This window comes from Bombina bombina, chromosome 7 (assembly GCF_027579735.1).
Source record: "Bombina bombina isolate aBomBom1 chromosome 7, aBomBom1.pri, whole genome shotgun sequence".
Lineage (NCBI taxonomy): Eukaryota > Metazoa > Chordata > Amphibia > Anura > Bombinatoridae > Bombina > Bombina bombina.
Window position 1 is genome coordinate 13,947,473 of NC_069505.1, and position 15,946 is coordinate 13,963,418.

The 15,946-nt window shown below is 40.1% G+C and overlaps 1 long non-coding RNA gene across 1 annotated transcript in view; it reads right to left on the bottom strand.

Annotated features, from left to right (window-relative positions):
- Positions 1–357: 357 nt before the first annotated feature.
- LOC128635718 (uncharacterized) overlaps positions 358–15,946 on the bottom strand; it is a 31,784-nt gene continuing 16,195 nt past the window's right edge. Inside the window, exons 2-3 of the long non-coding RNA XR_008398568.1 lie at positions 12,303–12,367; positions 358–442 (exon numbers count right to left, since the gene is read on the bottom strand). This is a non-coding gene — a long non-coding RNA (uncharacterized LOC128635718). The remainder of the gene's footprint in view (positions 443–12,302; positions 12,368–15,946) is intronic.

Here is a 15,946-nt window from a genome sequence, read left to right on the forward strand (position 1 = left end):
GAAAAGCATGCCTAGGTAGGCTCAGGAGCAACAGTGCACTATTGGGAGCTAGCTGCTGATTAGTGGATGCCTTTTGTGATTGGCTCACTTAATGTGTTCAGCTAGCTCCCAGCAGTAAATTGCTGCTCCTTCAACAGAGGATACCTGAAGCAAATTTGATAATTGAAGTCTTGTAACTGTTAGGAAGTTTAATATATTTTGTCCATTAATAAATAAAAAATAACTCTTTGGATTCCCCTATTATACCAGGCTTATGTATTGTCACAGTAATGGCTTTAAATGACCTCTTTGCTTTGTTAATTTTTTAGGGTGCTGTTAGACACTAAGGGCATTGGAACTTACCTCTTTTACGACCAACAAATCCCACTATTAGTACTGCATGATCCACAAGCTCTGGGTCACATTGATTGTTTTTAGGGTTTATCACTCCTTTCTTGTAATGCTGAAAAAAATATCAGATGGGTTCAGAGTAAGTAATAGTGAAATAATAAATAAGTTGTATTCAAACAGACAGGTTACACATCCTAGAACTCAAAGGGTCCATGTATCTAGGCATCAACCTGTTCTCTTATCTGTTAGAAAATATGTCCACTTTAACTTGCTAAACGCGGAAGATGAATCTAGTTAAAAAACAAACCATATCGCATCATATTGGACTTGAAGATCAGCAAACGAAGGATAACTTTGGTGCATGAATATTTGAATTCAGGAATTTGCGAATAAATGAGAAGTGTACGTGAATGCTCATGTGACGCTCCAGGTGTAATGAATGTCACAGCCGCAGAAAATGGAACACATGTGAAGTGATACAAATGAAGAATTTGTTAGGAGCACTCTAGTTAGGATGGCTTCTTGCGATGTAACCCAGAATGGAAGAAACGTCCAATTCTCTCACAACCAGAACAACATACTCGTGGACAAGATTCTAAAGAACCTATGAGATGCTGTTAGGGTGTACATTTTTCTTTCATGATTCAGATAGATTATATATTTTTAAGCAACTTTCCAGTTGACTTTTGTTATCAACTTTGCTTAATTTTCTGGTATCTTTAGTTGAAGAAGCAGCAATGCACTCCTGGGAGCTAGCTGAACATTTTTAAGCCAATGAAAATGAGCATACACGTTCAGCCACAAATCAGCAGCTAGCTCTAAGCTCCTAAACTTATCTAGATATGCTTTTCAACAAATGATACCAAGAGAATGAAGCAAATTAGATATCAGAAGTAAAATGGAAAGCTCTATCTGAATTGTGGGTTTCATGTAAGCAGACTTAGACTTGAAAATACATTTGGATCACAAGTTGATATGGGTCCCAAAGTATGATTTAAGGTAAGAATAACACAAAGATGCAGAATTAAGCTACTGATGCAATAGCTTAATAAAAAAGGAGGGTAGATTATCTCATTTGAGTTGTTGTTATTTTCTGTTGCTTTTTGGCATGGGAGTAAAAAAAAAAGAGTCGCTTATCAGCATAGACAACACTGTGAAGAAGAGAATTAGCATGCGCACACACCAGGGAGACGTTTCATTGGTAGCAATACCTAGGACCAGCATCCAGATTAGATGCAAATTAATCAATTGGATAGAAAAGCAATGTGCATTGTGTTTTGTTAATAGATATTAGTTGTTGAAATCCCCAGCAAATATTGGCAAATTGTTAATCTCAGCTACCACCTCAGTAAATTAAGGGGTTATGGCATTAAATTCTAGGTTTTGCTAGTTCCAGAAAGTGCTATGTTAAAAATAGTTAAAAAATTAGGACCATGGAGAAAAACACTGGGGGCGCGATCCGATATACGGTGTAGTTTTCGGCGCAAGCGAGGGAACCCACGCTGCCCGTAATTTCACCTCGCACATTGGACTATCCAATATATGGCGCCGTCAGATGCTAAAGTGGCGTAAGTAGGACAAACTGGCGTTGTTCCGAAAAGTGCGCAAATACACATTTTAGTCGTCGCAAGTACTTACGCCAGTAGTTTGTTCACGTAAAGTCTCAATAAAGTGTAGTTTTATGCAAATTTTGCTAAGACTCTTAAAAATTACCCGCGACTCCATCTAAAAATGCGCAACGTAATTACGCTATTCAAAAGTCATATATAAACCCATGCGCAGTCGCCATTTTCTTCAGTGTGTTTGGATGGTTTCTTGAGCTACAGCACACTACAGTGAGTATAGGATTAGTAAGAGTAGTGAGAGAGGCGCAGCATAATAGTTAGTTAAGTCGGATTTTTGTTTGGGTAAGCTTGTACATTTACTTACACTTATTTTTACATATTGTACACATATTGCATACATACATATACAAAATACACAACACTTTTTTTTTCTAACACCTCACACATTTTATTTAAATTTTACAGTGTGATAGGCTGAGTGTTTGGTTGTGGTTGTGTGTGATTGAACTGGGAGTGAGTGTGAGTGTGTGAGTGTGTGTAGTTTGAGGATGGCAGGGAGAGGTAGGGCGGAGGGGAGGAGGGGAGCGGAGTTGCAGGGAGAGGAGTATTGTAGCGGACAGGAGGAGCAGCAGGGTCCTCGTCAGGGAGTTAGTGGAGTGGGGAGAGGGAGAGTTAGAAGGGATGATGGGAGGGGAGATGCCCAGAGACCAGGCACACTTAGAAGAGGGACAGAGGGTGCACATGGGGACAGAAGGGGGGAGGAGGGAAGAGGATAGTGAGGAACCCACACCAGGGACATCCCAGGGATCAAGCCAGGTGGCCACAGAGGAGGAGCGCATGAGATGCCCAAACTTATCATTTGATGAGAAAGTTGCGCTAGTCCAGGCCATCATGGACAACCACAGTGCCCTCTTTGGCCAGGAGAAGGGCAAAGGCGTTGCCCGAAGGCGTAAGACAGCATGGTTGGCGGTAGAGGATGCTGTAAACAGTGTGGCCCCACAGAGGAGGACTGTCGAGGAACTTAAAAAAAGGTGGAACGATTAAAAGAGGCGGGTGAAAGAGAAGATGGGGCAGGAAACCATGCACCAGAGGGGAACCAGCGGTGGTCCACCCCTGGAAACCGAATACAACACCTGGCAGGAGATGATACGCAGGTCCCTGAGTATCACAGCAGTCCGTGGACTTCCAGGGGCTCGTGACACAGGGGCTGCAACCACAGCACCTCATGCTGGTGAGTAACATCCCACACACCAGTATTATATGTATTTGAGATATAATATCCTTTAATGTCACACATTCATGTACACAATGAGGAGCATGGTATTTGGCCTACTAACAAAAACATCTACAATTATATTTGACATTAATGCTACTTAACACAATGCAATTCATGATATGAGGTGGAATAATGCAATACTAACATGTCTCAGAGTAACACAGGCCACAAGCCACATGTTGAGTTTTCAGTATATGGACACTATAGCCATCACAATACGTTTAGCTCCGAAAGCAGGTTCTGTGCCTACATCAGGCTAAAGTAAATTGTGTGACCATAGTGTCACTTAAAGAACACATTTCTTCATCACTGACATGTACACATAACTATTGTATGAAACACATACCTGTATACTGTGCAGATTAAAATCCCTCATATCACAAATCACATTGTGCACATGCATGTTATACAGTTTGACATGAGAATGAGTATTGTCCCTAGCATGTATCAATGTACATTGTATGCCCACATGGACATATATATGACTGTACTAATCCCTATCATCATTTGACTCTTCCACAGAACCTCCTGTCACCAGGCTGCAAACAGGCATGCCGCCACCTCCACCACCACCACCACCAGTCACAGGCATGCAGCCACCTCCACCACCAGTCATAGCCATGCAGCCCCCTCCACCATCAGTCTTCAGGCAGCAACATGGACAGTATCCTCCCAGGCATGAGCAGGGTTGGATTGCCTCCGTTGAGGACCCAGAAGTTATGCCACCACCATTGGCATACGACCCCTGGCAAGATACCTGGCCTGAGGAATATCCTTTTGGCTTTGAGGGGGAGCCAAGTCAGCCACGAAGGGTCCATGTCTTGACCCCCCCCCAACACAATATCAGGCCATTCATGGCTTTTCCACACAGGGGATGTCCAAAGAAATGCAAACTGGACAGGCTGAGTGGTCACACACTAGTCGGTAATGGGACTACCAATCCAGCCTGAGAGCTCCACCATCTGCTTCCCTTGGGAGAGCTCCACCATCCGCTTCCCTTGGGAGAGCTCCACCATCCTCAGATGAGCATATAGCTGAAGTTGTCCCTGAAGCACAAGCAGCTGAAGTTGTCCATGAAGCAGATGTAGCTGAAGTTGTCCCTGAAGCACCAGCAGCTGAAGTTTTCCCTGAAGCACCAGCAGCTGAAGTTGTCCATGAAGCACCAGCAGATAGAGCTTAACCTGCACCTAGAATCACTGCTGCTCAAGAGCCTGTAGATCCACTGTATTCTCCCCTGGGCGAGGAATACATCTCACTCCAGAGGAGGCTCATAACAAGCTGCAAGAGCAGACAAAAAGCCAACACAGGTTTCACAGGAGCCAACAGAGGTTACTCCAGTGTAGGATAGAGCTGCAGAAGGACATGGCAGCATCATTAACTGCAATTGTACAAAACCAGTCACAGATGATGAGAGTTATTTCTGATATGCAGATGCAGATTGACAACAGATGACGGGAACAAAACCAACTCTTGGGTGTGTTGGTTGAGCACTTCACACACCAGCAGGACACTGCCTCCAGCCTATCATCTGTGGCCAGCACTCCAGCAGAATCATCTGAATCTTCCCAAACCAGGAGAACCAGGAAATCCACTCCAGTCACCTCAGCCCCCTCATCCAAGAAGCCTAAAATAGAAAACAAATATTCTTAAAGTTCACCATAAATCTTGTCCTCTGTTATTTACCATATAATTGTCATCCACATCCATGTGAGGGGTGTTTTAGTACACTAATATTGTTTAAACATATAATAAGGCCTGTGTGGAAATGGCCCAAAAAAGGTAATATTATCCTTTTTCTGACATATTCTTGTACTATAACTCACATCCACAATAGTTGTTTCTGAAGGGTACATATAGTAATATTCACTTGTAAGATGTAAATCAATGTATATCACATCCAATATAAATTGACACATTGGTATATATAGTAGTGATGTTACTGATAGGGTGGGCATTATCAGGTGTTTTAAGTCTGCAGGTGAGAGGTTGTGGTGTCTGTGATTGTTTTGACACAATTGCAAAGAGGCAGCCTTCAAGAAGGTGTTAGAAATGAACATATGAGCCATCCTAGGCTTTGCTTTCAACTAAGAATACCAAGAGAACAAAGCAAGTGTTCTAATTAAATCTGAAAGTAGTTTGAAATAACATGCCCTATTTAAAAGAAGAAGGTTTTCTTTGGACTTGACTGTCCCTTTATATATTTTGGCATCAGTGCCAAGCTGTGTTAGCATTAGAATAAATTACACTCCAGTGGGTTCTAAAGAGATGAAGGTAATCCAATTGAAAGTAAATAAGCAAGTATATGTCCACAATGTGATAAAGTACCTACAAGCTCAATCTATTTGATTATGTTGTGGCTTCAAACTATTTCAAATACACAAATAAACCTTAAAAAAGAAATATCATAGTATACTGTCCCTTTAACCTTGAGATGCTGCTTAAATGTATGTGTTTGTTAAGGCTTCCAGGGAGTTACGTTGGCTTTTTAGTCAGTGCAAGGGTTCCTGCGCCTGCAATTTGTGCCGAGATTAGAATGGAGTAGATTTTCTGAAATCTGCGCGCGTAAGTCCTTACGCTGTATATTGGATACCAAACTGCGCGTGTTTTGTATGTCAGTCTATGGGTAAAAATAATACGGGCGAAGGCAGAAATATACGCGCGTAAGTTGTATGCTACACAGTATATGTGATACCAAACCAGCGCAGAATTTGGTGTCGCCGGCTTTTACGGGCGACGCTGCATATCGGTTTGGGCCCTGGATGTAGCAGAGTAATAGACTATTTGGTCCTTGTAAAAATTCAACAGTCTTCCGACAGCAGAGTCTTCTGTATGGATTGGAGCTGTACTTGCTGCATATGAATACGTGTAGGGCCTGATATTGAAATCCTCACCAGCATGGATAGAAATCACACAAAATCGTTGTTGTTTTTTTACATTGTAGTGTAAAGTAGGAATCTCTGTTGCACATAAAGAACACTACATAGCAATATAACCATTTATCAAGATAACATTTGTGTTTCCAACATTTTTTAAGGGCCTCGCTGTATCATCTCACCTGAGCAGCAAGGTTTTAAATATCAGGGGTTCGATCCGATAAAAATTGTCGCCCGCAAAAGCTGGCGACGCCAAAATTTGCGCTGGTTTGATATCCTATATACGGCGTAACCTAGAAGTTACGCTCGTATATTTCTGCCGTTGGCCGTAGTTTTTTTGGCCATAGACAGGTATACCAAACCAGGGCAGTTTGGTATCCAATATACAGCGTAAGGACTTACATGGCGAAAATGGAGAAATCTTACTCCATTTTCACCTCACCACAAAAAGCAGCCATAAGAAGCCTTACGCTGACTATTGGAGCCCCGTAACTACCTAAACTACCTGCAAAATAACACCTAACGCATGCGCAATGTCTATCTACCTGTCAACCGCGATCCCCCGCCGCAATCCCTAATAAAGTATTTAACCCCTAAACTGCCACTCCCGGACCCCGCCGCCATCTACATAAACTAACCCCCTACTGTGAGCCCCTAAAACCGCCACCATCTAACTGATCTATCCCCTAATGTGAACCCCTAAAACCGCCGCCATCTACCTGATCTATCCCCTAATGTGAACCCCTTACACCGCCGCCATCTACCTTATCTATCCCCTAATCTGACCCCTTACACCGCCGCCACCTATATAAAAATTATTAACCCCTAATCTAATCCCCCTATACCGCCGCCAGCTATATTAATATTATTAACCCCTAATCTAATATCCCTAAAGTAATAAGCTCTATTACCAGCCCTTAAAAGGGCCTTTTGCGGGGCTTTGCCCCAAAGTAAACAGCTCTTTTGCCCTATAACCTGCCCTCCCTACACCGCCGTCACCTATATTAATAGTATTAACCCCTAATGTAAGCCCCTTACACCGCCGCCATCTATATTAAAATTATTAACCCCTAATTTAATCTACCTACCCCGCCGCCAGCTATATTATCTATATTAACCCTAAGTATATTATAGTTAATATAGTTATTACATTATATATATTAACTATATTAACCCTAATTATATTAGGGTTAATATAGTTAATATAGTTACTATAGTATTTATATTAACTATATTAACTCTATCTAACCCTAACACCCCTAACTAAATTCTTATTAAATAAATCTAATTCATATTATAAACTAAAATATTCTTATTTAAATCTACTTACCTATAAAATAAACCCTAAGATAGCTACAATATAATTAATAATTACATTGTAGCTATGTTAGGGTTTATATTTATTTTACAGGTAAATTGTTAATTATTTTAACTAGGTATAATAGCTATTAAATAGTTATTAACTATTTAATAGCTACCTAGTTAAAATAATTACCCAATTATCTGTAAAATAAATCCTAACCTAAGTTACAAATACACCTATACTATCAATAAATTAAATAAACCACAAATATCTATCTAAAAATACAATTAAATAAACTAAACTAAATGTCTTTATCCAAGCGGCAGCAAAGTCTTCTTCCATCCGGCAGCATCTTCCATCAAGCGGCATCTTCAATCTTCTTTCTTCGCTCCTCCGACGCGGAGCATCCATCCCGGCCGACGACTGAACGACGAATGAGGTACCTTTAAATGACGTCATCCAAGATGGCGTCCGTCGAATTCCGATTGGCTGATAGGATTCTATCAGCCAATCGAAATTAAGGTAGAAAAATCTGATTGGCTGATTGAATCAGCCAATCAGATTCAAGTTCAATCCGATTGGGTGTTTGGGTGTAAAGGGGGGTTTGGGTTAGATTAGGGGTATGTGGGTGGTGGGTTGTAATGTTGGGGGGTGGTATTGTGGGTTTTTTCAGGCAAAAGAGCAGTTTTCTTTGGGGCATGCCCCGCAAAAGGCCCTTTTAAGGGCTGGTAAGGTAAAAGAGCTTTGAACTTTTTTAATTTAGAATAGGGTAGGGAATTTTTTTATTTTGGGGGGCTTTATTATTTTATTAGGGGGCTTAGAATAGGTGTAATTAGCTTAAAAATCTTGTAATCTTTTTTTTTATTTTTTGTAATTTAGTGTTTGTTTGTTTTTGTAATTTAGTTTAGTTTATTTAATTGTATTTTAGTTTAGATATTTGTAGTTTATTTAATTTATTGATAGTGTAGGTGTATTTGTTAGGATTTATTTTACAGGTAAATTGATAATTATTTTAACTAGGTAGCTATTAAATAGTTATTAACTATTTAATAGCTATTGTACCTAGTTAAAATAAATACCAAGTTACCTGTAAAATAAATATAAACCCTAAAATAGCTACAATGTAATTATTAATTACATTGTAGCTATCTTAAGGTTTATTTTATAGGTAAGTATTTAGATTTAAATAGGAATATTTTCATTAATAATATTAATATTAGATTTATTTTAATAAGAGTTTAGTTAGGGATGTTAGAGTTAGATAGGGTTATTATACTTAATATATATATAATATAATAACGATATTAACTATATTAACCCTAATATAATTAGGGTTAATATACTTAATATATATAATATAATAATTATATTAACTATATTAACCCTAATATAATTAGGGTTAATATAGTTAATATAGCTGGCGGCGGTGTAGGGGGATTAGATTAGGGGTTAATGTGTTTAATATAGCTGGCGGCGGTGTAGGGGGATTAGATTAGGGGTTAATACATTTATTATAGGTGGCAGCGGTGTAGGGGGATTTAGATTGTAGGCAAAAGAGCAGTTTACTTTGTGACAAAGCCCCGCCAAAAGCCCTTTTAAGGGCTGGTAAAAGAGCAGTTTTCTTTGGGGCATGCCCCGCAAAAAGCCCTTTTAAGGGCTGGCAAAAGAGCAGTTTACTTTGAGGTAATGCCACGCAAAAAGCCCTTTTCAGGGCTATTTGTAGGGTTAGACTTAGGTTTAGGGGTAGGGATAGTTTAGTATTTTAGGGGTTAAATAATTTAATATAGGTGGCGGCGGGGTAGGGGGATTAAATTAGGGGTTAATAATTTTAAAATAGATGGCGGTGGGGTAGGAGCTCACTTTAGGGGGTAGGTAAGGTAGATGGCAGCGGTGTAAGGGGCTCACTTTAGGGGGTAGTTTAATATAGTTGGCGACGGTGTAGGGGGATCACATTAGGGGGTAGTTAATGTAGGGGGCGGCGGTTTAGGGGTTAAATATTTTATTAGGGATTGCGGCGGAGGATCGCGGTTGACAGGTAGATAGACATTGCGCATGCGTTAGGTGTTAGGTTTTATTTAGCAGATCGCGGTTGACAGGTAGATAGACATTGCGCATGCGTTAGGTGTTAGGTTTATTTGGCAGGTAGTTTAGGGAGTTACGGGGCTCCAATAGACAGCGTAAGGCTTACTACGGCTGCTTTTTGTGGCGAGGTGAAAATGGAGTAAGATTTCTCCATTTTCGCCACGTAAGTCCTTACGCTTTATATTGGATACCAAACTGCGCGGGTTTGGTATACCTGCCTATGGCCCAAAAAACTACGGGCGACGGCAGAAATATACGGGCGTAACTTCTAGGTTACGCCGTATATAGGATACCAAACAAGCGCAAAATTCAGCGTCACCGGCATTTGCGGGCGACGCTGCATATCGGATCGTGTTTTACCTAATAGAACTAAATAGAGTACTATGCGTAATATAAGCGGAACGGAAACAACTTTGCTTATTATGGTTCCACTTTCACTGTTCCTAGTATATCGCGCATGCGCTAACGGCCGTGAATGCGCTTGGATTTCAGTCCGAGGAATGGGCTATCATTGGCTGCTGGTTTGAAAAAGAAGCTGAATACGTCACGGTGGGGGGAGTTAGGAAGCCATGTTAGGACACCAATTTTGAAGTTATCGTAGACGATTCAACAGTGAAGGCAGGAAGTAAGAGAAAGGGGGCACGTTGCAGCTTGATCTTTATTTATAGTTTTTCAACATAGATTAATGTTGTGGGCAGTGTTGAATGTCCCTTTAAGGGGGAAAGGTTAGTTGCAGCAGTAGTTGTGACACTTAGGACTAGTAGAACCATTCATTGCTTGTTTTAGGATTAGCAGAACTATGTATTGCTTGTTTTAGAATTGACAGAACCATTCACTGCTTGCCTTAGCACTGACATAACCATTCATTGCCTTCCTTAGGATTGGCAGAACCATTAATTGCTTGCCTTAGGACTGACAGAACCATTAATTGCTTGCCTTAGGACTGACAGAACCATTCATTGCTTGCCTTAGGATTGACAGAACAATTCACTGCTTGATTTAAGATTGGCAGAATCATTCATTGTTTGCTTTAGGATTTATGGAACCATTCATAGCTTTCCTTAGGATTGGCAGAACCATTTATTGCTTGCCTTAGTATTGGCAGAACCATTCATTGCTTGATTTAGAATTGGCATTGTTATGGTATAACCCTGATATCGAGGGTTAATACCAGATGAAAGATGCCCTGAATACGGGATCAGCAACACACAAATCCAGTTAATTTCCCCACAAACACGAGACCAAGCTCCGTCTTGAGGGTAAAACAGAATATACTTTATTGAGGGCTATATGCCCGGTATTTATGCAGGTCTCCCACCTGGTTGACACTCTCCTTCAACTCTCAGAGCTCTGTGTTTTCTTTAAAATCAGGTCCTTTTGCTCAGATACTTGTTTATAGTCCTTCTCCTGCTTACTTCTGGTTTAAAAACAACTCCAACTGTCTTAGACAAAACAGTTACTCAAAACTGAAGTTAACCCCTCCAACAACAGTTAATCAAAACTGAAGTTAACCCCTCCAGTACTGTTGGATTTGCACTCTGTACCTATAATGGGCACAGGGTGACTTAACATAATGCCTGAATCCATAATCTGTAGGGAGGTTGACAGAGGGGTCTGTCACAGGCATAATTATTAATTTCTTGTTTTAGTTTTGGCAGAATTATTAATTTCTTGTTTTAGGATTGGCAGAACCATTCAGTGCCTGTTTTAGGATTGACAGAACCATTCATTGCTTGTTTTAGGATTGACAGAACCATTCATTGCTTGTTTTAGGATTGACAGAACCATTCATTGCTTGTTTTAGGATTGACAGAACCATTCATTGCTTGTTTTAGGATTGACAGAACCATTCATTGCTTGTCTTAGGACTGACAGAACCATTCATTGATTGCCTTAGGATTGGCAGAACCATTCGTTGCTTGCTTTAGAATTGCCAGAACCAGTCATTGCTTTTCTTATGATTGCCAGAACTAGTCATTGCTTTCCTTAGGATTGGCAGAACCATTCATTGCTTGCTTTAGGATTGGCAGAACCATTCATTGCTTTCCTTAGGATTGGCAGAACCATTAATTGCTTGCCTTAGGATTGGAAGAACCATTCATTGTTTGTTTTAGGATTGGCAGAACCATTAATTGCTTGCCTTAGGATTGGAAGAACCATTCATTGTTTGTTTTAAGATTGGCAGAACCATTCATTGCTTGCCTTAGGATTGGAAGAACCATTCATTGTTTGTTTTAGGATTGGCAGAACCATTCATTGCTTGTCTTAGGACTAGCAGAACCATTCATTGTCTACCTTAGGATTGGCAGAACATTCATTGCCTGCCTTAGGATTGGCAGATCATTCATTGCTTTCTTTAGGATTGGCAGAACCATTCATTGTTAGCCTTAGGATTGGAAGAACCATTCATTGCTTGTTTTAGGACTAGCAGGGCCATTCATTGCCTGCCTTAGGATTGGCTGAACATTCATTGCCTGCCTAAGGATTGGCAGAATATTCATTGCTTTCTTTAGGATTGGCAGAACCATTTATTACTTGCCTTATGAATAGTAGAACCATTCATTGCTTGCTTTAATACTAGCACAAATATTCAAAGCTTCTGTTAGTATTGGCAGTACCATTCATTGAGTATTTAAATAAAAAGCTTCTTACAGGGGCAGTCATTACCATGTTCAGAGGGATACTTTTGTAGGAAAAATAATGTTTGAAAATTGTTTTTTGCAACATTTTCAGGGAGTATTACAGATGGTATAGTTTTGTTGCTGCAATTGAAAAAAAAAATTACTGTCCCTTTAAGCTGTCATACAATATGTTTTTCACAATGCTCAGCAACTGGATCCTTTGTAAAATATCTAAAGTGAATGGAAACTCACCTGGAGCAGAGTCTTGTTAATAATCACAGTCAGGGTGCCATTGTGTGCCACATAAGAAGCCATATCTACAGAAGAGACACTTATTATAAAGAAAATTACATCAAATCACATAAATTATAGCAATAATCAATTTTATAGAGACAGCAAAATCAAAATGAAAATGTTGTGATTCAGATAGATCATGCAATTTTAGACAGTTTACAATTTACTTCTACTATCATCAAATGTGTTTTTTTCTCTTGGTGTCCTTTGTTGAAGAGTAAACCTAGGTAGGCCAAAATGAGTGTCTATAGCAGTCTATGGCAGCAGTGTTTTTAACTACAGTCGTGGACAAAAATATTGGCACCCCTGCATTTCTGTCAGATAATGTACCACTTCACCCAGTAAATTGTTGCAATTACAAATGTTTAGGCATTTTTATGTTTAATTCTTTTGTTTGTATTGGTATGACAGAAAAAAAAGTAGAAAAAAAAAATATCCAAATCTGACACATTCCCCGCAAAACTACAAAAATGGACTGGGCAAAATTGTAAGAAATAATTGCATTCCAAGTTTGTGATGCTCTTGTAATTTGTAATTAAATTCACCTGTATCAATTAACAGGTGCTAACAATATAGAAATCACCCCGGCAACCAGTTAAAATGGTGAAAAATATTTACTCAACCTTTCTGTTGTGTGTCTCTGTGTGTCACACTGGGCATGGAGAAGAGAAAGAGCAGCAAAAAAATGTTTGAGGATTTGAGAACAAAAATTGTGGAAAAGCATGGACAATCTCAAGGTTACAAGTCCATCTCCAGAGATCTTAATGTTCCTATGTCCACTGTGTGCAACATTGTCAAGAAGTTTACAGCCCATGGCACTGTAGCTAATCTTCCTGGACATTGGACGAAAGAGAAAAATTGATCAAAGATTGCAACAAAAGATTGTTTGAAAAGTGTATAAAGAACCTTGATCAACTTCCAGACAAATTCAAGCTGACCTTCAGGGCACAGGGTACAAATTTGTCAGCTCACGCTTTAAGTCGCCATCAGAATGAAAAGGGACGGTATGGTAGGAGACTAAGGAGGACCCCACTGCTGACACAGAAACATAAAAAGCCAGATAGGACTTTGCCAAAACTTACCTGAGGAAGCCAAAATCCTTTTGGGAAAATGTGCTGGGGACAGAGGAAACACAATTACAGCTTTTTGGTAAAGCCCATCATTCTACTGTTTTCAGAAAAATAAATGAGGCTTTTAAAGAAAAGAATTACAGTCCCTACAGTCAAACATGGTGGAGGTTCACTAATGTTTTGGAATTGCTTTGCTGCTTCAGGCACTGGATATCTTGACTATGTGCATGGCATAATGAAATCCGAAGACTACCAAATAATTCTGTGGTGCAATGTAGGGCCCAGTGTCAGAAAGTTGGGTCTCCGTCAGAGGTCATGGGTCTTACAGAAGGACAATGACCCAAAGCATACATCAAAAAGCACCCAGAAATGGTTTAAGACAAAGCGCTGGAGAGTACTGAACTGGCCAGTAATGAGTCCAGATCTCAATCCCATAGAGCACCTGTGGAGAGATCTCAAAACAGCAGTTGGGAAAAGGAACCCTTCCAATCTGAGAGACCTGGAGCAGTTGGTGAAAGAAGAGTGGTGCAGAATTCCAGTAGAAATGTATAAGAAACTCATTGATGTTCACAGGAAGCAATTGATTTCAGTTATTTTTTCCAAGCGGTGTGGTACCAAATATTAAATTGAGGGTGCCAATAATTTTGTTTAGTCCATTTTTGGAGTTATGCATGGAATGTGTCAGATTTGGCTTTTTTTGTCCACTTTTTTGTGTCATACCAATACAAACAAAAGAAATAAAAATGAGAATGTCGAAACATTTGTAATTGCAACAATTTTCTGGGTGAAGTGGTCTGGGCGAATGCAGGGGTGCCAATATTTTTGTCCATGACTGTATATTTAAAATTGGTAGATGGCTAAAGACAAGAGCAGACCCCTGAGCTCACCTATGGTTCCTCTTTAACAAAAAACACCAAAAGAACTAAGCACAATTGATAATAGAAGTAAACTGGAAAGTTGTTTAAAATGTCATGCTCTATTTAGCACATTTTAGTGTAATTTTGACTTTATTGTCCCATTAAGTATTTTGGATGTACCCAAGCAGTGTAATTTGTGTTTATTGATAGACCTTTCAGAAAGATAAACTACAATTTACTGAAGTGATTTGGGGCCACCATCTAATAGATTAATGCACATGTCTACTGCTTGTCCTACTGATGGTACAATGCACGTCTCCTGCTTGTCCTACTGATGGTACAATGCACATGTCTACTGCTTGTCCTACTGATGGTACAATGCACATGTCTACTGCTTGTCCTACTGATGTACAATGCACATGTCTACTAGTTGTCCTACTGATGGTACAATGCACATGTCTACTGCTTGTCCTACTGATGGTACAATGCACATGTCTACTAGTTGTCCTACTGATGGTACAATGCACATGTCTACTAGTTGTTCTACTGATGTACAATGCACGTCTACTGCTTGTCCTACTGATGTACAATGCACATGTCTACTGCTTGTCCTACTGATGTACAATGCACATATCTACTAGTTGTCCTACTGATGTACAATGTACATGTCTACTAGTTGTCCTACTGATGTACAATGCACACGTCTACTGCTTGTCCTACTGATGGTACAATGCACATGTCTACTTCTTGTCCTACTGATGGTACAATGCACATGTCTACTGCTTGTCCTACTGATGGTACAATGCACATGTCTACTGCTTGTCCTACTGATGTACAATGCACATGTCTACTGCTTGTCCTACTGATTGTACAATGCACGTCTACTGTTTGTCCTACTGATGTACAATGCACATGTCTACTGCTTGTCCTACTGATGGTACAATGCACATGTCTACTGCTTGTCCTACTGATGGTACAATGCACATGTCTACTGCTTGTCCTACTAATGTACAATGCATACTAAAATAACAAAATTAGACTTTCATGATTCAGATGGAATACATCAGTGTTTCTATATTCTAGTACTCAAGTATCCTTAACAGGGAAGATGTTTATGATGTCTTTAAGGGACAGTGTAATTAAAAAAATTCCTTTAATGTGTTTCCAATGAACCAATGATGTATATATACGTCAGAGCAGCAGGAAGCTCCAGCAGTCTCTGCTATTCAGTTACAGCTGAGAGCTGGAGTTCCTGAGCTCCAGGCATCTGCCGCATATGGAACCGGAGCACGATCGGTAGAGCACGATCAGTACAGCATGATCAGCGCTCCAGATCCATTTGAAGGAAGATGCAAGATCATTACAGACGGTGACACTATGTGTTATACTATCAGTAACAATCATCTGCTGGTGCAGGTAGGGGGATCCGAGAGGCAGGTGGGTGGTCCAGCAGTGGAGGAAGGAGAGAGAAGGGATGGAGAGGGAGTGAGTTGGTTTAACACTGTGGAAAATAAAAATAAAGGGAGAAGAGGGATGGGGAGCTAAACTACAGAAAAAGTTGGGGTGGGGGTCCCTAACTAATGATCACTGGAGGGGGGAAGGTGTGGGGACCATTACACTACAGAAAAATTTTAAAAAATAATAAAAACTTCTGCCAGTACCTAAGATGGGGGAC